General features: G+C 44.6%; 1 protein-coding gene across 2 annotated transcripts in view; it reads left to right on the top strand.

The window, feature by feature from the left end:
- Window positions 1–137: 137 nt before the first annotated feature.
- Window positions 138–22,019, top strand: part of TRAF7 (TNF receptor associated factor 7) — a 152,799-nt gene continuing 130,917 nt past the window's right edge. Inside the window, exons 1-2 of one of the 2 annotated variants that reach the window (XM_083152756.1) lie at window positions 138–292; window positions 3,580–3,715. The gene's annotated coding sequence lies outside the window, so the exon portion shown is untranslated. Of the gene's footprint in view, window positions 293–312; window positions 484–3,579; window positions 3,716–22,019 lie in introns of those variants that run through there. The other variant, XM_083152755.1, reaches the window with a different exon arrangement.

The raw sequence follows: 22,019 nt of genomic DNA, 5'->3' as shown, positions 1-22,019 counted from the left end.
ACTCTCTCTGGCGCTTCAGTCAGTGTAGTGACTAGTGAGGTGGGGGAGCGCTCGGGGCCCCGCCCCGTGATAGCGTTGAGTGATTGGCTGTGGGGGAGATGGAGCCAAGTGATTGGCTGCCAGTTAAAGGGAGTAGGTGCTGCTGGGAGTTGTAGTTCTTAGTGTGAACCAATTAGGCGTGCATGGAGTCAGATGGACTACACGGACCAGAATGCTGTGAGGCGCTGACGAGAGGGATGTCCCGGAATGTGGCAGCGCGGTGGGGAGGGACCCTGGTGCTTTGCCTTTTACGGTAAGGGCGCTCTGGCCTGTCCTACCTCTATGGTAGGTTGCCTGAGGCGTACGTCAGCTCAGCCGTCAGGTAGTGACGTCTCCTCAGCCGGTAACGTGCGGTTGCTGCTTGCGTCACCTGCTGGAGGGACTGGGCTGCAAAGCGGAAGTTACAGCGCAGTGAGTCCTGGTTCCTGCAAGGGATACGCTGAGGTACAGTAAGAGGCTGGAGATAGGTGCCCGGGGTAACGCTGGGGCAGCGCTTAGGCGGCTGGTGTGACCGTGTGCCATGTAAGCACTAGGGGCCAGCTTCGGTGCACACGTAGGGTGCGGGACTGGGTGATACAGTTAGGGTTTCTAGGTGCACAGTTGCCATTGGGGGTGTAAGAGGTCAGGCAAACAATTGGGGCATTTTGGATGCTTAGGAGGCGGGCATGGGGGTATCCTAATGTGTGGTGGTGGGTATGGTGACACTGGGGCTCAGTGTACTGTATACTGTCCCCCGGCATGGACAGTAGAGTGCAGGGCCTGTGTTGACAGTCCTCTGTGTTGACAGTAGAGTGCCGTGCCCGTGTTGACAGTAGAGTGCTATACCCATGTTGACAGTCCCCACAGTGTTGACAGTAGAGTGCCATCCCTTGTTGACAGTCCCCACGGTGTTGACAGTAGAGTGCCATCCCATGTTGACAGTCCCCACGGTGTTGACAGTAGAGTGCCATCCCATGTTGACAGTCCCCACGGTGTTGACAGTAGAGTGCAACCCCCATGTTGACAGTCCCCCCCCGGTGTTGACAGTAGAGTGCAATCCCCATGTTGACAGTCCCCCCCCGGTGTTGACAGTAGAGTGCAATCCCCATGTTGACAGTCCCCCCCGGTGTTGACAGTAGTGCCGTGCAAATGTTGACAGTCCCCCCCGGTGTGGACAGTAGAGTGCCGTGCCCATGTTGACAGTAGAATGCTGTGCCCATGTTGACAGTCCCCGCAGTGCTGACAGTACAGTGCTGTGCCCATGTTGACAGTCCCCCGGTGTTCACAGTCGAGTGCGGCACCTGTGTTAACAGAGTGTCCCTCCTTGGTGCTGACAGCAGAGTGCGGTGCTTGTGTCACGTCCGTACATTGGCCCTTATTCAGATCTGATTGCAGTACAAATTTGTTTGGAAAATGGGCAAAACCATGTGCACTGCAGGTGGGGCAGATGTAACATGTGCAGAGAGAGTTAATTTTGGGTGGGGTGTGTTTAAACTGAAATCTAAATTGCAGTGAAAAAATAATGCAGCCAGTATTTACCCTGCACAGAAACAAAATCACTCACACAAATCTAACTCTCTCTGCACATGTTACATCTGCCCCACCAATATTCATTCTAGTATTCAGTGGGAGGTAACAATCAGAACTGATGAGGATTGTCAGGCTCTCCTTTCAGGGGCATATGCGTTTTTCCTGCTCGCTATCCCTCCTGGTTCTAGCTAAATACCCCGCATGTAGACGCTGTGGGCTTTCTAACGCTACTGCCACCACGTCCTGCACGTGGGAGTCACCAGATTCGCACTTTTACTTCCTTTATTATATTGTGAAATATTTTTACTTTACTTTGAAATAATATATGTTAAATGTTTACATGTACTCATTGTACACTAGGCGTGTTGTAAAATGTATGCAGAGTTGGGGTAATAAAGGGGGTACCCGGTTATAATGATATAAAAGGTCACAGTCTGTTATCGAACTGTTACAGGACCCATTATTATTAGTCCACTGGTTAAATAGCTGTCATTTCTGTTCCGTACCTAGAGGTCGTGTGATGTCACCCAGTGTATGTAAGGGGGCTGAGTATCCGCAAATGCTGGGGCAGCAGATTTGAAGCTGTCTGAATGTGCGGTTAATGGGGTGTTATTGGGGTGTTCCGCCAGAAGGGTAATTGCTCTGGTTTTTAGAAGCATTGTATTTGGCCACTGATAATAAAGAATGCGAGCATATATATATTTATTTATGACCAGTTATTTATATAGCGCACACATTGTGCAGCACTTAACAGAGTATAGTTGAACAGTCACATCCGTCCCTGCCCCAGTGGAGCTTACACTCTATATTCCTACCACATGTACACATTTAGTTTTGGGCTAATTTGTGTTGGGAGCCAATTAGCCTACTTATATATTTTTAGATTATGGGGGAAACTGGAGCAACCGGAGGAAACCCACGCAAGCACGGGGAGAATATACAAACTCCACACAGTTTGGGCCATGGTGGGAATGGAACCCATGACCTCAGTGCTGTGAGGCAGTAATGCTAACCATTACACCGTCCGTGCTGCCATTAGTCTGCTAGCAGAGGGTCACATGGTGTTGCATACGGTCATAAATGTCCATTATTTATTTATGTATAGTTGTTTATATAGCGCAGCATATTCCGTTGCGCTTTGCAATTGGAAACAACAGTGATTAAACAAACTGGGCAGATACAAACCGACATGGAGGTAGGAGGGCCCTGCTCGCAAGCTTACAATCTATAGGGATAATAGGAGGGATACATAAGGATAGAATCAGATTACTAGACGGTCCTGGTGGCGTGCATTTATCTCTCCGAACAGAAAGTGAAAACCATTACGGACAGGTTCGCTCAACTCCACTCACTGGACATAATGGGATCAACCCTTTCTGCCCAGAAGTAATGCGGCCTACGCAGGTGGCGATATACAGGCATTTTTCTGATCGATTTTACTTTTAATTTTTCATTTAACTAAATCGCTCAGAAAATTCCCCAACATCACTGTGTGTATGGGCCATAGCGATGCGCTATTTTCTGGCAATTTAATATCCACCATGCTGGATATTAATTGGTCGGGGCCAGTGTCCTCAATGGAGAACACTGGCCCTGACAGATCACTCCGCACACATCGCTGAGCGACATGGCATCCCTCAGAACAGTCATCTACACACATGGCTACGTGTGTAGGCCCTTTTAGTGCGGCTGCATGCTGCACGTACGGTACCCTGTGGTGGTGTGTGTAAAAAAATAAACTCTGCAAGATTGGCCCGAAGAATTGTAAATGAATATGTCCAGTATCTGTCAATGTATCTGCAAAGATATGAGTATAATGAATTGATTACATTGCTTCAGTTCTGTAATTCCCTCCATTCCTGTCTTGGCGCTGTCATAGAACGCCTCTTTCTGTTAATATTCTAGAATGTTATTTAAGAGCACCAATTAACATGAACAAATGTGTGTTTAATTTTTCTTTATCATAAATCATTGTGTGTGTGTATAAGATTTATTTTAGTGATAACCATATTCCTTGCTTTGTTTTCTTAGACTTCTATTGAGGCAACTGCCATGGCAACCACAGTCACATGATGCATTGGCAGAGAGGCTTTGGAACACCCCTCTGAGCTTTCTGTGCATTGCCTTTGCAGAGAAACCTATGTAACACCCATCATCTCATCTACAGGTAATTTGATACAATTTCTATCACATACTATTGCATGTGTCTCAATAAGCACTGCATTTTTAGGTAATGTGCAATCATGTTTATAAGCAGCTTTAAAATACAGGTACTACCCCGATTTTCCGGCACCCGTTGATCCGGAAACTTCTCTAATCCGGACACATCGGGTGCCTGCCGGAAGTAAATTTTGTTTGCTTTTTAGACATAGTGGGTACTGTGGGAGGGCTTAGAAGTAGTTGCAAGGGCAGTGGGAAGGTTTAGAGAGGTAGTGGGAGGGTATTGGGATGCAGGGGGGGGGGGGATCAGGTTGCGGGTGGGGGGGGGGGGGGGTCATGCTGATCCAATGGGATCCAATAATTGCTGCGGGAGGTGGAATGCCATGGGAGCCGGAGAGAAGCTGAGGGTGGTGTGGCGGAGGTGAGAGCCGGGCTGCGGGGATCGCGCTGCGGGGTTATGGTGCTTTAAAATAGTATCACTGATAATCCGGCAATTTCGGTAATCCAACACAGTGCTGGAACCGACGATGCCGGATAATCGGTGTTCAACCTGTAATTGATTTCTGTTGGATTTCTGTTGGAATGTGTAATGAATCTGTGATGTTATGTTACGTCTCACCATGAGTTTCTCTTAGTTTTTATGGTTCACTTTGTTAGTGGGTGCGGGGCTCTGAGGTAGGCTCTCGCTCAGTGATCATACAAATGGTTCTAATTATTAGGGGATGATGGCTGATTTAAGCCATGTGGCGATATTCAGTCAGTGGAGGTATTTCCAAAAGTTGGAATTATTGGCACTTTTTGCCTACGTTCAGCCTATTCAATCTATCCAACTGTTGGAAGCTTTTCCTGATGGCCGGATAGCTTGCGGATCGATGAAACGGCACTTATATACACTTATCACTGTGACTATATTATATTTGCTTCTGTCTGTACACACTCTATAGAGTGGCGCGGGGCGACCACACCAGCCACTGTACCAGTATATGTATACAGGCTATTTCCGTACAGTCAGCCAAAGCGTCCATTGTTGGGTATAAGAGATCAATCATATGCAATTATTGCTGCGATTATAGTCCTCTTGTTATCCACGTTTTTTACGCCAGTCACTGCACTAGTGTTTGTATACAGACCACCACGTGTAGTCACTCTAAGTGTCCAACTAGTTTGGGGGAATAGGAGATCAGAGCCTATTACAGGCTAAACCTTTTGTTTCTGTTTTTGTTTTACAAAACTTGCATACAAATCGCAATTTTTTTCTACTTGAGGGATCCTCATATGCTGCTCTTTTACGAGTGAATATTCACTCTCTTTCTCTTTTACTTAATAATTCTGCACGGCATCCCAGTATTGTACTTATAGACCTAAGTTGTTTTCCCTGCAATGTCATCCCTGACAACAGGGACTAAACTAGGAACATCTGAGGACCGCATGCCAAAACGCAATTAACCAAACTTTTTTTCAATACCCCACTATCAGGGTGTTATCGCTCACCCATTGTTCACTACAGTCATTACTGCACACAACGGGCAGCAGCATACACCAGGAATCATAGTGGCGGGTACCCTACTCACCTACTACTACTATTGGTTCTCTCATTCCCAGAGGCACCAATCTTGACTCTGCACTGGGCTATATACAACAGGGTCAGTTTGGTAACCTCTGGCAACAGCAGAAACCTTCTTTTCTCTTAATTCATCTACTTGTGATGCTCCCGGAGTCCGCTCAACTACGCATTCACTGAATACCTTTACATGCATAGGTAGCAGCCACTCTCTGAGTAAATATCCACCCCAAGTACTCTTGTTAGGGTGCATACACACTGTACAATTTTTTTGACCAATTTGGTTGAAAGACATTTCCATTGAACCCAGTGTCCTGGACTAAAGATGTTGACGAAAGATATTGACAACAGACGAAAGAAGAAAGATCTAGCTACAGTTTATAGGCTCTTTTTGAAAGATATTCAAATTGAGCTGCATGCACAGTTGACGAACAATCTTGATGAACAACTGGCGGGTATGCGCATCATCATTCGTCATTTGTTTGTTGACAATATCTTGTCAACATCTTTCGTCCAGGACACTGGGTTCAATGGAAATGTCTTTCAACCAAATTGGTCAAAAAAATTGTACAGTGTGTATTTTTTTCTCCTGTCTTAACACCAACTTTCGCAGCAACAATGTATTGATTGGATGTTACATGATTAAACCGCTACATTAGATTACTCTGTAGCATTTTGAGGCACATTGTCTGTATCACTAATGGAGATTGGTCATTAACCTTGACAGGTACTATTAAATAATATCTCCACGTCTATTTAGACCGCCAGACAACCAGGAAAGCTCATATTTTCACTGCTTTCTCACTACCAATCCTAATTACCTCCCATACAACGATTCTGAACACAAATGGGAATTCTATGTATGTTTAATGTTGTTTTGTCTCTGTCTAATGTTATTTAGGTCTCACACACAAAAAAGACATTTTTTAATAATAAAATACAGTTTTAACTGAATCATAATACTGTACTAGAAGGCTGTGCCCCCCCCCGGGAGACTTTTTCATATCCTCTCTTGGATATTTTCTTTTGGATCGTGGAAACTGGCAGCAAATTCGACAATTTAGCAGCCATTTTTCGCCAATGCGGATTCAGCGTTTTAAATAGCCGAACTTGCATTATCGAAAACGGATGCTAAATTGTTCAATTTGCGTCCTTTCCCGCCAATCCGCCCGCCACATTGAATAGGCGTGTGGTGATATTTGCACATGTGCAGATCCCACCCATCGGAGAAGGCGCTGAGAACGGACCTGAAAGATCAGGTCTGATCGGCCCATTGTCTCCAAGTTCAGCAGGAGAAAAACAGCTAGGAGTGGGGTCAGGGTGCTGACGGCTCCCACAGATATTACAATGACCCCAACAACCAGGTCTGCTTTGTAGCCACCTGAGATTCCGCACTACTGGGACGCCAGGTTTAGGGCGGGCAGACTTTGCTGGCTTGGGGGGGCGGCCCATGCTCGGGACTTGAACCTTAGTAATGTTAACGACCCACCTGATGAGGTGGCAGTAGGTCGGCCCCTCACATTTACATTACAGGTTTCAGGGATTATTAGAATTGTTCCGATTAGCAGTGTTTACCTCTTAGTATGCATTTTCTCTGTTTCTTACTGTGTGGCACTACAAGTCTCAGCATGGTAGCCCTTCTATTTATTTTTAGCATTAGGGTGTGCACCCCCATATAGTCTACAAAGGTAGCCAGATCCCAGGCAGGCACTGAACGTGTCACCATGACTACAGGACATCCACTACATCTCAGTTATTACACTGAGCTCTTTACCTGAAGTTCTATACTAAACGGCTGATTCTTGCTTGGAACAAAGCAAAAATAAAGTATTTTCACACTAGATGATCTATGATCCAATGCAAAATTATTATTATTTATGATGATTATTATTTATGATGATTTTTTTTTTTTAATGCAGGGTAAATATTGGCTACTTTTGCATGTACACTGTAGTTTATACTTGATTTTGGAAATACGTGTCCCAAATGTTATGTGTGCCCCACTGCACTGCTAGTTACCCATTTGCTTTGCTGCCTACCCCGAATTAGCCCCTATATGCAGATAGAACCGATCCCTTTGTGGGCCATTGCTTTCTGTATAAAGGCTATGCAGTTACCAGACAATTACTTATTATTTCATCATGTTATGTCTGACGTTCTCTCCCTGCCATATGCCTGATGTCGCACAAACAGAAAGGGGGAGGGGGGGGGGTATGCAATCTGGGATCACGGTTGCCTGACAGCCGTGATCCTGGCCTGTTTGCGGTCAGATCGACCTCAAAACGACAGGCGGGATTCAATGTCCCGTCTGCCGATGTGAGCAATAGCGGCGTGGCCGAGAAAATGGCCGTGGATTGTCGCTCTGTGGCCCGGATTACGATAATCCGTTATCGGCAGATCAGGCCCGACAGCTTCTGAAGTGGGGCCCTTTCTGCCGTCATCCCGCATCAATGCTGTCGTTAATGACAGCATTGAATTGGGAGCTGCCGCTTTTTCCCAAGTCGGAAATAGCGGTGGCACCCTGCATACCCCCCCTACTGTTCTTTATTTTGCCATAAATATTTTTTTAAATAAATTTATTGTATTAGAGAATTCTGCTTGCTCACGTGTATACAGGTTGAGTATCCCTTATCCGAAATGCTCGGGACCACGAGTATTTTGGATCAGGGATTTTTCAGTTTTTTTTTTTATAATTTTTTTTTAAACATACTTGTCTGTCCCTCAGCGTCCACGGTGTCCCACGGCAGGACTTCAGCATCGTCTCCAACGGTCGCAGGAGTGCATTGCGCGTGTTCCCATGCGCGTCTATGACGCCACCGGCGCGCGCACTCACGCAATGCACTCCTGGGACCGCTGGAGACCCTGGAGACGATGCTGAAGGCCTGCTGTGGACGCCAGGGGACTTGGTAAGTATAAAAAAAGTCAGGAAAAAAACCTTCTAATTATTCTAAAAAAATAGCCCAGAAACCGTGGGTCATTACCCCTGAGCGGGTGACATGACATTATGTATCATGTCACCTAGGCTGGTGACATCACATTATGAACTATAAAAATGAGCATCTCTACCCTTACCACAATTTAGTACGCTATGGAAAATGCATAAAATCAAATATTGGCTACAACAACTTAAGGAGAATAATAATATGTATTTATTGGTATTTATACATATATTCCACAGAGATGTACAGGGAATATTAGGACATTCTCCAAGGTCCCTGCCCCAGTGGCGCTTGGAACCAATTAACCAACCAGTATATTTTTGGATTGTGGGAGGAAACCGGAGTACCCGGAGGAAACCCACAAGGATGGAATAAGAGAACCCGGAGAGACAGGGTGGCGCAGGATGACTTTGCGGGATGTTTGTCCCTTCTCCTGCCCTGTGTGACGTGGGGCTTAAGGTGCTCATACAACTTACAATTGTAATATTGTATACAATATCGCATCTTATCACATCTCGGTTTTGCGATGAGATGAAATGAGATCTAGTACAAGAAGTAGGTGCAGCACTTACTTTTTGTACTAGATCACATCTCATCTCATCGCAAAACCGAGAGGCGATGAGATGCGATATTGTATACAATAATTGTAACGTGTATGAGCTCCTTTAGTATGCAAGGGGTATGGTGAACCCAGGCCCAACTTTTTTGATCATCTTTTCAAGATTTCTTATGATCTGTTTCCGGTTCTTCTTGTTCTCTTTGATCGGTTCTAACTTTTTCGAGGTGCGGTCTTTCTTTGCCTTCTCCAGCGTGTCTGCATCATCCAGAAACCTTACGGTCTTCTTGTTTTTTTTCGTAGTGTCAGTCACATCGCTGGTGTCAGTCACATCGCTGGTCTCCGTCATCTGTTCAGGAGCTGGTTTCGCCTCTAGATCAATGTCCGATTTGTCTTCAGACTTAGATTTCAGCCAAGATTTTATCCATAAATAAGTGCAGGTGACCACCATACCTGCAGCAATAATAGCAAGAAGCAGGACCCCTGCTATGTACAGTCCGATATCCTCAGTAATGTAAGGATCCTCTTTAATCAGGTCATCATCATCATAAGCAGCAGATGGCCCTGTAGTTGTCAGTATTGGTGCTCCTTTGCCAGGTTTTACTAGCAGGAACATTAGCATCAATTCGCATAAGCATGAGCAAAGCATTTTGCTTCCTTCTCCTCTGAAAACTACCTATCAAAGAGCTGAAAGTGTAACCGTCTGTGACATCATCCTGGCCTGAGCTTCCGTTTGTGACATCACTGTGACCTCAGCTGCCATCTGTGACATCATCGTGACCTCTGCTGCACTGTAATGCATTAGAGAAGCAGAAATCTGTGCAAGGGAGACACCATGGGTCATTCCGTGTCAAATAAACACACTTCTTGTAAAAATGTTACCTCACTAGCTCAGATTTTTGTTCAAACTTGGTGGAGAGAGTATATACATATGTAGTCTAAAGGTGGCCATACACACGCAGATTTATCTTAGGATCTGGCTGGTTGGAACAAAAACATGGTTCTGGATGAGAGCAAATGACAGTTGAACATTTGCTTGGAAATGCTGGAAAATTGACAAACTGTCACTCATCCATAACCATGTTTTTGTTACAACCAGGCAGATCTGAAGATAAATCTTACTAGTGTATGGGCACCTTTAGAAAGACAATATTTTATGTAAATATCTCATAAAGGTTTCTTATTATGGCTATGTAAAATAAAAAAAACGCACAACCAGTATTATTCAAATCACCATAGCAACTTCTCTAATTTGTATATAGAGATGGTAGTGGTGTCATCTTACTGTGGTTTATATGCTTTCATATGATTTATAAACCAATCGGGGGGGGGGGAATGTTTTTCCCCAAATTCAAACTGGTACTTGTGTAGTTTCATGGCGCCACCACGCGCACAGTCTGTCTCAGAAACTTGGCAGCTTGCCAGACGCTCTGTTTAACTGTGCGCGTGCCGCTCTAGCTGTTCTCAGCGCAGCGCGTGGCTGCTTTCCATATGTAAGCTACGTTATCAGCGTAGCGCCGGGCAGCAGCAGTGCGCGCTGCACAGGAGCTGACAGGTCACTGTGGTACTTGTAGTTCCACAGTGAAATAGGCAGTCCTGCACACCGCTGACAACGGGGGCATGTAAATTGGACACCCCGGCACACCGCTGACGTGCCGGGGCTTCTAAACTAGACACCCCGGCACACCGCTATCAAAGGGGGTGTCCCACATGTAGACGCTAAAATTTAGACGCTGAATCCAGACTTCCTGCAAGCCGCTAAGAAGGGGGGGTCATCTAAATTTAGACGCTTAAGCGTCTGAATTTAGTTGGGTCTAGGGGTACACTATTAAACCTGGTCACAATGACACTAGTCGACGTAACAGCTGTCGACCTTGTAAATTCCACTATCCACGCCAGCAAATACAAATTAAATATACGTATAAAAATATATCAATATTACCTAGAGGTGATTTACATAAAAAAAAAAAAAAAAAGATAAAAAATCTAGCATCGATGCATTGAAAAAATGAGGCGGTATAAAACGCTGTATCCTTGGTTGGACTATAATCAAGTAAGGCATGATCCGGTGTTGTTATATTATACGTACATAGCTGCAAGGGGTTCTGAAAATGTTAATTACCTGTCCCGGACTCGTAAGGATAATACACGTGCTGTGCTGTATATAGTGCACTCAGCTTGGAAATTACTGAAGCAACCCTTCAATGAGAAATGGGAATTGGAGGGGGGTCAACACCCATCAGGAGCGGGAAAAATGTTCTCCCAATTGGTGTCTGCATCAAGCACTAGGAGATTGTTGTGCATAGGATCAATGACTTCCACATGGAACAACTAGAAGCGTGTTTAACTTTTGGTGCACGTTACAAGCATCTCCCCCCACCCAAATGTAACTCTCCCTGCACAAGTAACATCTACCCCACCTGCAGTGCACATGTTTTTGTCCATTTGAGATGGAATTTGCCAGAAGGAGTGAACCAGAAGAACCCCCGGTGTGTACTGGGGTGTGATCCTGGTGCAATTTTTTTTACATGATTGTTTTTTGCTTCTACTGTAAAATGTGCCCTGTTCCATGGTCAGCACCCTGTCCTAAAAAATTCCTAGAATGAACACTATGGTTAAAAATGTTGGCCACTGGGGCATAGTTAATTAGAATGTACCCTTGGTTTGCAATTTGCATTTTTTTACCCTTTATCTACTACACTGGTTCCCAACCCTGGTCCTCAAGTACCCCCCACAATGCACGGTTTCCAGGTCACCCGGCAGGTGCACTCATTATTCAGACACATTTTAAAAGATCCACAGGTGGAGCTAATTATAGCACTTGTGATTCTGTGTGGAGACCTGGAAAACGTGCACTGTTGGGGGTGCTTGAGGACCAGGGTTGGGATCCACTGCTCTACTATATACAAACTCTTACCTCTTATCTTGGGCCTAGGGTGGGCAATCCCCGGGATCGGTGGGATCCCGGGATTTGGCCCCCAAAACACCGGGATTTCAATCCCGGGATTGGTGTATCCAATCCTGGGATTTCAGGATTAGACTGCGCATGCGCAGTCTAATGCCGGGCAGCGTCTGACCATTGCTCAGACGTTGCCCGACTTCCCCTGTACCCGGCAGTGTGGCCCTGCGCAGCGTGACGACGGCCGCACAGACAGGCAAGAAGTGTCCTGAACGTGCTGCTGGCTGGCTCCCGAAGACCCCGCCTACCCACCCGGCTCACGGAGAACTCTCTCGTCTCTCCCCCACCCAGCTTCCTGCCTGCTGCTGCCTACCCTCCCGGCTCCCCGCTCACCCTTCCGGCGACCCCACTGGGCAACCATGTAAGTAAACATGCGGGGCATTTTTTTTAGGGAAGCCAATCCTCTCTGGCCATTCTTTCTTGTCCCTCTCATGACCCCACCCCCCACTTCCATTAGCAGTAGGTGTCCCCCCCCCCCCCCCCCCCCAAAGTCCTTTTCTTCTCTCTCTATACGTGCTCTTTAGGTGTACTCATTGACTTCCAATATAATCGCTATGCTGATGATGAATCTACCTTTCCTCCCCTGACCTCCAACACTCCCTTCAATCGTGTCTCCAACTATCTCTTAGATGTTCCAGCCCTTTCGTAAATGTAACATGTCTGAGCTGATCATCTTCCCACCATCCCGCACTACCTCCCCTCCCGCAATCTCATTATCTGAGGGCACTACTATTTCCTATATCCCCATGTGTGCTGTCTTGGAGTAATCCTTGACTCCACATTCAGCACTTCTCACAGGGCCTGATTCTGGTTCACTTGCAAATCACATTTGATTTGCTAATGAACAAAACCATGCTACACTGCAGTAGGGGCAGATGTAACATGTGCAGAGAGAGTTAGATTTGGGTAAGTTATTTTGTTTCTGTGCAGGGTAAATATTGGCTGCTTTATTTTTATTACACTGCAATATAGATATGTTTGAAGTACAAACCCCACCCAAATCTAATGGTGTGTACACACAGTGAGTTTCCCTTGCTATGTGAGTGCTATGCAATCTTTGCTAACTCTGTGCTATTTACATACAATTCATACAATCTGCATTAGATTTGCACTATGTAGTCATTGCTGCCCTGTCTATCTGGGTTTCGATCTGTGCTGTCCCGGGAGCGCGCACCGGGATCGCAAGGTAAAAAACCTGTGCGACCTGCGTACGATTTTGACTATACAGTCAAAATCTAATAATAAGAATCTGTAACTCGGGGGGAACCACCGGCAGTTAATCAACCAGGCACATTATGAAAGGTCCATTTCATATGTGCACTATGAAAATATATACCTCATAAACATGCCGGTCGTTCCAGAGGAAGTAACCACACTATTATTTATTACATCCTATTATTAACCAGTGCGGTACAGCTCCAGAATACCATGTTCCCCTTCACACATTACCATTACTCCAATCTATCCAGCCGGGCTCTTCTTCCTCCTCACCAAATGTGCTACGGCCTCCTCCCCTCTGCAACAAGCCCTTCACTGGCTTTCCTTTCCCTTCAGGATCCAATTGAAGCCCATCGCACTCACAAAGCCCTCACCCAGCTCCTCTCCCATTTACATCTCAGACCTCCTCTCCCTTTACGCTCCTACCTGCCACCTTCACTCCGCCGATGCACACCGCCTCACCTGCCTACTGATTACTTCCTCCCACTCCTACCTCTAGGATTTTTCACGTGCTGCTCCCTATCTCTGGAATTCTCTCTCTTCTCCTCAGACTTTCCACCTCTCTACAAGGCTGTGAACACCCATCTTCCTCACCAAACCCTCTGTTCCACGATCGCTGTCTGTCCCATCTGTGACACTGCTGTCTCCCCTTCCCCTTTAGAATGTAAGCTCACACGAGCAGGGCCCTCTTCCCTCATGTGCTTTTCCTTCTCTTACGTGAACCATTTTCGATGGCACCGAATCCTGCGGTTTTGTGCCACCCTGATACTCATGTCAGTGTCCCCTGCTGATGCAGCTATGGTTATATACTCTGTACTTGCTCTTTATTGTCTTCAAATGTAAGTCACTGCTTCCTGTTTTGCTTATTCGTTTATTTACTCTGTAATTGGGCGCTGCAGATCCCTTGTGGCACCATATAAATAAAGGATAATAATGACCATTCCCCACACCCTCCTTCTCTGTCCCTTTCTGCTGTGCTACAAAGTTCCCTCAGCAATGTATAGCGCACCGTATGGTCTTTAATGTATTGCTACTTTTGCTAATGTAACGTTTCTGTTATACTTAGCAAGTTTGTGGTTTTTGAAGGCAAGTGGAATAAAAATTGCTCTTCACGCTGGTTATACAAGGCGGAAGGTCATATTGTGCTAGCGGGAACCGTACAGGAATGATCATGCCTGTGATGGGCATGTGGACTGGATGTACTGTGAGAACGAGTTTGTTGCATTGCGTGTAGCCACTTAAGTACTTGCCAAATGAGGGGGTTACCCAATAAACACTGTAAAGGCGCTGCCCGGCTCTAAACGGCGCTTATCCCGAGATTTTTCAGTAAGGCATAGCCCGGAAAATTCTTGGGATTACCAGCGAAGGGGGTAGAATGTACCCTTGTTTTGGAATTTGCATTTTTCACCTTTCATCTACTATATACAAAGTCTTACCCCTTATCTTGGGCCCTATGGAATGCCAGATCGACTTGTAACAAAGTGGTCCCCACTCATGCCCTTTTCATTTCCATGTCTATGCATGTCCTGCCTATTACTGAAATCTAGATTACACCCTCTAACGCTACTTCTCCCACTGCTCTCTCTGGTGGGGGCCTCACATTCTCACCTATACCCCCACCCAGGGGCCTCCATATTGGTGGTGTTGGAGGTTCTTTTGCCCTCTAGCTATTCCTATCAATTTATATCCCCAGAACCGACCCTTACATTCCCTTCATTTGGGGTCTGTGCTATACGCCTCTTGAAAAACTGTTAATCTTTGATTTGCTGCCATCTACCTTACCCAACAATGTCCTCCATGTTGGTCTCACTTCTCTACCCCTGTTCATTCTCTCTCTCTCTTACTCTCAGTGGAGTGCAGTGCCCATGTCGACAGTCCCCTAATGTTGACAGTACAATGTCGTGCCCATGTTGACAGTCCCCCGGTGTTGACAGTAGAGTGCGGCACCTGTGTTAACAGAGTGCCCCTCCTTGGTGCTGACAGCAGAGTGCGGTGTCCGTGACACGTCCGTACATTGTGTAAACATTCAGAGTGTGCATGCGGCACTCAGGTCTGCAAATTATTATTTTTTTTATTCTTCAGGCGCGATGCAGATAGCACCAGCCTCCGAATATTCATTCTAGTATTCAGTGGGAGGTAACAATCAGAACTGACGAGGATTGTCAGGCTCTCCTTTCAGGCGCATATGCGTCTTTCCTACTCGCTATCACTCCGGGTTCTAGCTAAATACCCCGCATGTAGACGCTGTGGGCTTTCTAGCACTGCTGCCGCCACGTCCTGCACGTGGGAGTCTCCAGATTCGCACTTTTACTTCCTTTTATTTTACTTTGAAATAATATATCTTAAACGTTTACATGTACTCATTGTATACTAGGCGTGTTGTAAAATGTATGCAGAGTTGGGGTAATAAAGGGGGGACCCGGTTATAATGATATAAAATGCAAAATAAAAGGCCAGTCTGTTATCTAACTGTTACAGGACCCATTATTATTAGTCCACTGGTTAAATAGCTGTCATTTCTGTTCCGTACCTAGAGGTCGTGTGATGTCACCCACTGTATGTAAGGGGGCTGAGTATCCACAAATGCTGGGGCAGCACATGTGAAGCTGTCTGAATGTGCGGTTAATGGGGTGTTATTGGGGTGTTCCGCCAGAAGGGTAATTGCACTGGATTTAGAAGCATTGTATTTGGCCACTGATAATAAAGAATGCGTGCATATATAATTATTTATTAACAGTTATTTATATAGCACACACATATTCCGCAGCGCTTTACAGAGTATAGTTGAACAGTCACATCAGTCCCTGCACCCAGTGGAGCTTACACTATATTCCTACCACATGTACACATTCATTTTTGTTGGGAGTATATCTGCAATAAGAATATACTTTCGCATTTGTTGCTATTGGTTACCTCTAAAACTAACCAGAATTTAGTCTTGTTATTTTGAGATTTGGAAAACAAGCCATTTTTCTGGGAAGTAGATGTATAGAATACACATTTCTTTGCTATAATTAGTGAAGGAAACAACATATTCTATATCTGTTGCTATTGGTTACTACCAGAATAACCAAAGCTAAGCATCTCTAATTTATTTAGAGGATAATTGTACCATTGAATGGTGGATATATGCTGCACATTATTACAGCATTATATTATCCACAAAACTACGTGTTTCATGTTGAGTGTGTTTTAGTATGTCCTATTTTATGCTTAAAATAAGTTGAATTACATTAAAAGCTAAGTTTTAAATAAAATTTCAAAAGTAGTGCCCCCACAAACAGAGAGTACTTTCCTTTCTCTTTTTCTAGTACTGTGTTTACTCTCAGGGGAGCACCTCCACCCGCCATTGTATTATATTGACCAATACAGCACCTTATTACTAATATTGTGGAATTTATACATATTTGTATCTTTATACATCTCTAATTGTGTTAGTAACCTGTGCACCGGTACCTTCCCACAATCCCCTTTTCCCCCCTCAAATAACATTCCTCTAATCTACCTAGATCATCAATCCATTTGTTTTACCCCTTCTGGTGTGTCTACCCTGTTGCATACCTTTGTGTCATCTGCAAAAAGGCACATTTTACCCTCAATTCCATTTGCAATATCACCAATAAAGATATTAAAAAGCACTGGTCCAAGTACAGTCAATAAGATTTGTTTGACATGATCTTCCCCCAGTAAACCCATGCTGTTTTGGATCCTGTAAATTGCTGGTTTTGAGATATTCTACAGCTCTTTATTTTAAGAGTGTTTCCATCAATTTCCCTACTACTGATGTAAGGCTTCCACTTTTGTGCAGTGGGACTACATTCTCTGTTTTCCAGTCCTCTGGGATTACTCCAGTAGCTAGTGACTGGTTGAATAATTCTGTTATTGGTTTTACCAGCTCCCCTTTAAGCTCTTTTAGTATCCTTGGATGTATCCCATCTGGCCCCATTGATTTATCCACTTTCAGTTTTGAGAGTTCTGTGAGGACTTTCTCCTCTGTAAATGTACTTGTCTCTCCCCCCTTTACCCACTGATTGGGCCATTTTCTCTTCAGCCCGTGCTTTTGCACATCTGATTACTTTCTTAGCCTCCTTCTGTCTAACAAGATACATCTTTGTCCTCTTTCTTCTGCTTCTGCTTAAATTTCTTAAAGGCCAACTTTTTTGCTTTCACAATACTTGCTACTTCTTTTGCAAACCACAGTGGCTTTCTTTTTCTTGTGTTTTTCCTAACTCTTTTGACACAAAGTTCTGTTGCTTTTAGAATTGCACTTTTTAATTTTTCCCACTTCTCCTGCACTCCTTCCAAATTCCTCCACTCTGCCAAAGAAACCCTTACAGAGTTTCCCATCTCTACAAAATCAGCCTTCCTAAAATCTAACACCTTTGTTTTTGTGTGCGATGAGTCAGTCTCTGTCTTAGGGCCATGGTGGGAATCGAACCCATGACCTCAGTGCTGTGAGGCAACAATGCTAACCATTACACCGTCCGTGCTAGCAGAGGGTCACACGGTGTTGCGTACGGTCATAAATGTCCATTTATCTCTTCAAACAGAAATTGAAAACAATTACAGACAGGTTGGCTCAACTCCATTCACTGGGGACATAATGGGATCAATCCTTTTTGCCCAGAAGTAATGGGGTCTACACACGTAGCGATATACAGGCATTTTTCTGAGCGATATAACTTCATTTAACTAAATCGCTCACAAAATTCCCGTACATCACTGTGTGTGTGTGCATGCGCGCGCGCTATGTTCTGGCAATTAAATATCCACCATGCTCAACGGAGAACATCGGCCCTGACAGATCACTCCGCACACATCGCTGAGCGATCTAGCATCCCTCAGAACAGTCATCTACACACATGGCTACGTGTGTAGGCCCTTTTAGTGCGGCTGCATGCTGCACGTACGGTACCCCGTGGTAATAAAATAATCTGCAAGATTGACCCGAAGGATTGTAAATCAATATGTCCAGTATCTGTCAATGTATCTGCAAATATATGAGTATAATGAATTGATTACATTGCTTCAGTTCTGTAATTCCCTCCATTCCTGTCTTGGCGCTGTCATAGAACGCCTCTATCTATTAATATTCTAGAGTGTTATTTAAGAGCACCAATTAACATGAACAAATGTGTTTTTAATTTAATGAACAAACTGCCATGGCAACCACAGTCACATGATGCATTGGCAGAGAGGCTTTGGAACACCCCTCTGAGCTTTCTGTGTATTGCCTTTGCAGAGAAACTGATATAACACCCATCATCTCATCTACAGGTAATTTGGCACAACTACTATCAGATACTGTTGTATGTGTCTCAGTAAGCACTGCATGTTTAGGTAATGTGCAATCATGTTTTTAAGCAGCTTTAAAATAATTGATTTCTGTTGGGATTGTGTGGTGAATCTGTGATGTTATGTTATGTTACCTCTCACCATGAGTTTCTCTTAGTTTTTATGGGTCACTTTGTTAGTGGGTGCGGGGCTCTGAGGAAGGCTCTCGCTCAGTGAAAATACATATAGTTCTAATTATTAGGGGATGACGGCTGATTTAAGCCATGTGGCGATATTCAGTCAGTGCAGGTATTTCCAAAAGTTGGAATTATTGGCACTTTTCGCCTACATTCAGCCTATTCAATCTATCCAACCGTCGGAAGCTTTTTCTGATGGCCGGATAGCTTGCGGATAAGTGAAACCGGCAGCAAAAAAGGACAATTTAGCAGCCATTTTTCGCCAATGCAGATTCAGCGTTTAAAAAGCCGAACTTGCGTTGAATAGGCTTGTGGTGATATTTACACATGTGCAGATCCCGCCCATCGGAGAAGGCGCTGAGAACGGACCTGAAAGAACAGGTCTGATCAACCCATTGTCTCCAAGTTCAGCAGGAGAAATTGTGCACAGCTAGGAGTGAGATATTACAAGCAACGGAATCTGCTGCGCTATATAGGAAACTGTAAATAAATAATGACCCCCAACAACCAGGTCTGCTATGTAGCCTCCAGAGATTCCGCACTAGTGTGACGCCAGGTTTAGGGCAGCCAGGTTTTTCTGGCTCGGGGGCGGCCCATGCTCGGGACTTGAACCTTAGTAATGTTAACGACCCACCTGATGAGGTGGCAGTAGGTCGGCCCCTCACATTTACAATACAGGTTTCAGGGATTATTAGAATTGTTCCGGTTAGCAGTGTTTACCTCTTAGTATGCATTTTCTCTGTTTCTTACTGTGTGGCACTACAAGTCTCAGCATGGTAGCCCTTCTGTTTATTTTTAGCGTTAGGGTGTGCACCCCCATATAGTCTACAAAGGTAGCCAGATCCCAGGCAGTCCCTGTGGATCATGTCACCATGACGACAGGACATCCACTACATCTCAGTTATTACAATGAGCTCTTTACCCGAAGTTCTATACTAAACGGCTGATTCTTGCTGGGAACAAAGCAAAAATAAAGTATTTTCACACTAGATGAACTATGTTCCAATGCAAGATTATTATTATTTATTATTATGATTATTATTATTTATTATGATTATTATTATGATGATTTTTTTTTTTAATGCAGGGTAAATATTGTCTACTTTTGCATGCACACTGTAGTTTATACTTGATTTTGGAAATACGTTTCTCAAATGTTATGTGTGCCCCACTGCATTGCTAGTTACCCCTTTGCTTTGCTGCCTATCCCGAATTAGCCCCTATATGCAGATAGAACCGATCCCTTTGAGGGACGATAAAACGGCCGTGGATTGTCGATCTGTGGCCCGGATCACGAAAATCCACGGCCGTTATCGGCAGATCAGGCCCGACAGCTTCTGAAGTTCTGCCGCCATCCCACATCAATGCTGTCGTTAATGACAGCATTGAATAGGGAGCCGCCGCTATTTCCCAAGTCGGAAATAGCGGCGGCACCCAGCATACCCCCCATACTGTTCTTTATTTGTCCATAAATAATTTTTTTTATTTATTTATTGTATTATTAGAGAATTCTGCTTGCTCACCTGTATACAGGTTGAGTATCCCTTATCCGAAATGCTCAGGACCAAGAGCATTTTGGATAAGGGATTTTTCATTTTTTTTTTTTTTTTTTTTAATAATTTTTTTTTAAAACATACTTACCTTTCCCTCAGCATCCACGGTGTCCCACGGCAGGACTTCAGCATCACTCCAACGGTCGCAGGAGTGCATTGCGCGTGTTCCCAGGCGCGCCGGTGACGCCACCGGCGCGCGCACTCACGCAATGCACTCCTGAGACCGCTGGAGACGCCGGAGATAATGCTGAAGGCCTGCCGTGGACGCCAGGGGACTTGGTAAGTATAAAAAAAGGTCAGAAAAAAAACATTCTAATTATTCCAAAAAATGCCTGTTTTTGGAATAATTTGCATAATAGATATACTGATACGGGATACTCAACCTGTATAATGTGTTGTTACACAAGTAACCATACAATGTAGCCCAGAAACCGTGAGTCATGTCCCCTGAGCGGGTGACATCACATTATGTATCATGTCACCTAAGCTGGTGACATCACATTAGGAACTAAAAAAATGAGCATCTCTACCCTTACCACAATTTAGTACGCTATGGAAAATGCTTAAAATCAAATATTGGCTACAACAACTTAAGGAGAATAATAATATGTATTTATTGGTATTTATACATACTGTATATTCCACAGAGATGTACAGGGAATATTGGGACATTCTCCAAGGTCCCTGCCCCAGTGGCGCTTGGAACCAATTAACCAACCAGTATATTTTTGGATTGTGGGAGGAAACCGGAGTACCCGGAGGAAACCCACAAGGATGGAATAAGAGAACCCGGAGAGACGGGGTGGCGCAGGATGACTTTGCGGGATGTTTGTCCCTTCTCCTGCCCTGTGTGACGTGGGGCTTAAGGTGCTCATAAACCTTACAATTGTAATATTGTATACAATATCGCATCTTATCACATCTCGGTTTTGCGATGAGATGAAATGAGATCTAGTACAAGAAGTAGGTGCAGCACTTACTTTTTGTACTAGATCACATCTCATCTCATCGCAAAACCGAGAGGCGATGAGATGCGATATTGTATACAATAATTGTAACGTGTATGAGCTCCTTTAGTATGCAAGAGGTATGGTGAACCCAGGCCCAACTTTTTTGATCATCTTCTTAAGATTTCTTATGATCTGTTTCCGGTTCTTCTTGTTCTCTTTGATCGGTTCTAACTTTTTCGAGGTGCGGTCTTCCTCTGCCTTCTCCAGCGTGTCTGCATCATCCAGAAACCTTACGGTCTTCTTGTTTTTTTTCATAGTGTCAGTCACATCACTGGTGTCAGTCACATCGCTGGTCTCCGTCATCTGTTCAGGAGCTGGTTTCGCCTCTAGATCAATGTCCGATTTGTCTTCAGACTTAGATTTCAGCCAAGATTTTATCCATAAATAAGTGCAGGTGACCACCATACCTGCAGCAATTATAGCAAGAAGCAGGACCCCTGCTATGTACAGTCCGATATCCTCAGTAATGTAAGGATCCTCTTTAATCAGGTCATCATCATCATAAGCAGCAGATGGCCCTGTAGTTGTCAGTATTGGTGCTCCTTTGCCAGGTGTTACTAGCAGGAACATTAGCATCAATTTGCATAAGCATGAGCAAAGCATTTTGCTTCCTTCTCCTCTGAAAACTACCTATCAAAGAGCTGAAAGTGTAACCGTCTGTGACATCATCCTGGCCTGAGCTTCCGTTTGTGACATCACTGTGACCTCAGCTGCCATCTGTGACATCATCGTGACCTCTGCTGCACTGTAATGCATCAGAGAAGCAGAAATCTGTGCAAGGGAGACACAATAGGTCATTCCGTGTCAAATAAACACACTTCTTGTAAAAATGTTACCTCACTAGCTCAGATTTTTGTTCAAACTTGGTGGAGAGAGTATATACATATGTAGTCTAAAGGTGGCCATACACACGCAGATTTATCTTCAGATCTGGCTGGTTGGAAAAAAACATGGTTCTGGATGAGAGCAAATGACAGTTGAACATAATGCTGGAAAATTGACAAACTGTCACTCATCCATAACCATGTTTTTGTTACAACCAGG

This window comes from Crinia signifera, chromosome 7 (genome assembly GCF_055691185.1).
Source record: "Crinia signifera chromosome 7, ASM5569118v1, whole genome shotgun sequence".
NCBI classification, from domain to species: Eukaryota; Metazoa; Chordata; class Amphibia; order Anura; family Myobatrachidae; genus Crinia; species Crinia signifera.
The sequence above is the reverse complement of the archived record's forward strand: the minus strand, read 5'-3'. Positions and strand labels throughout refer to the sequence as shown.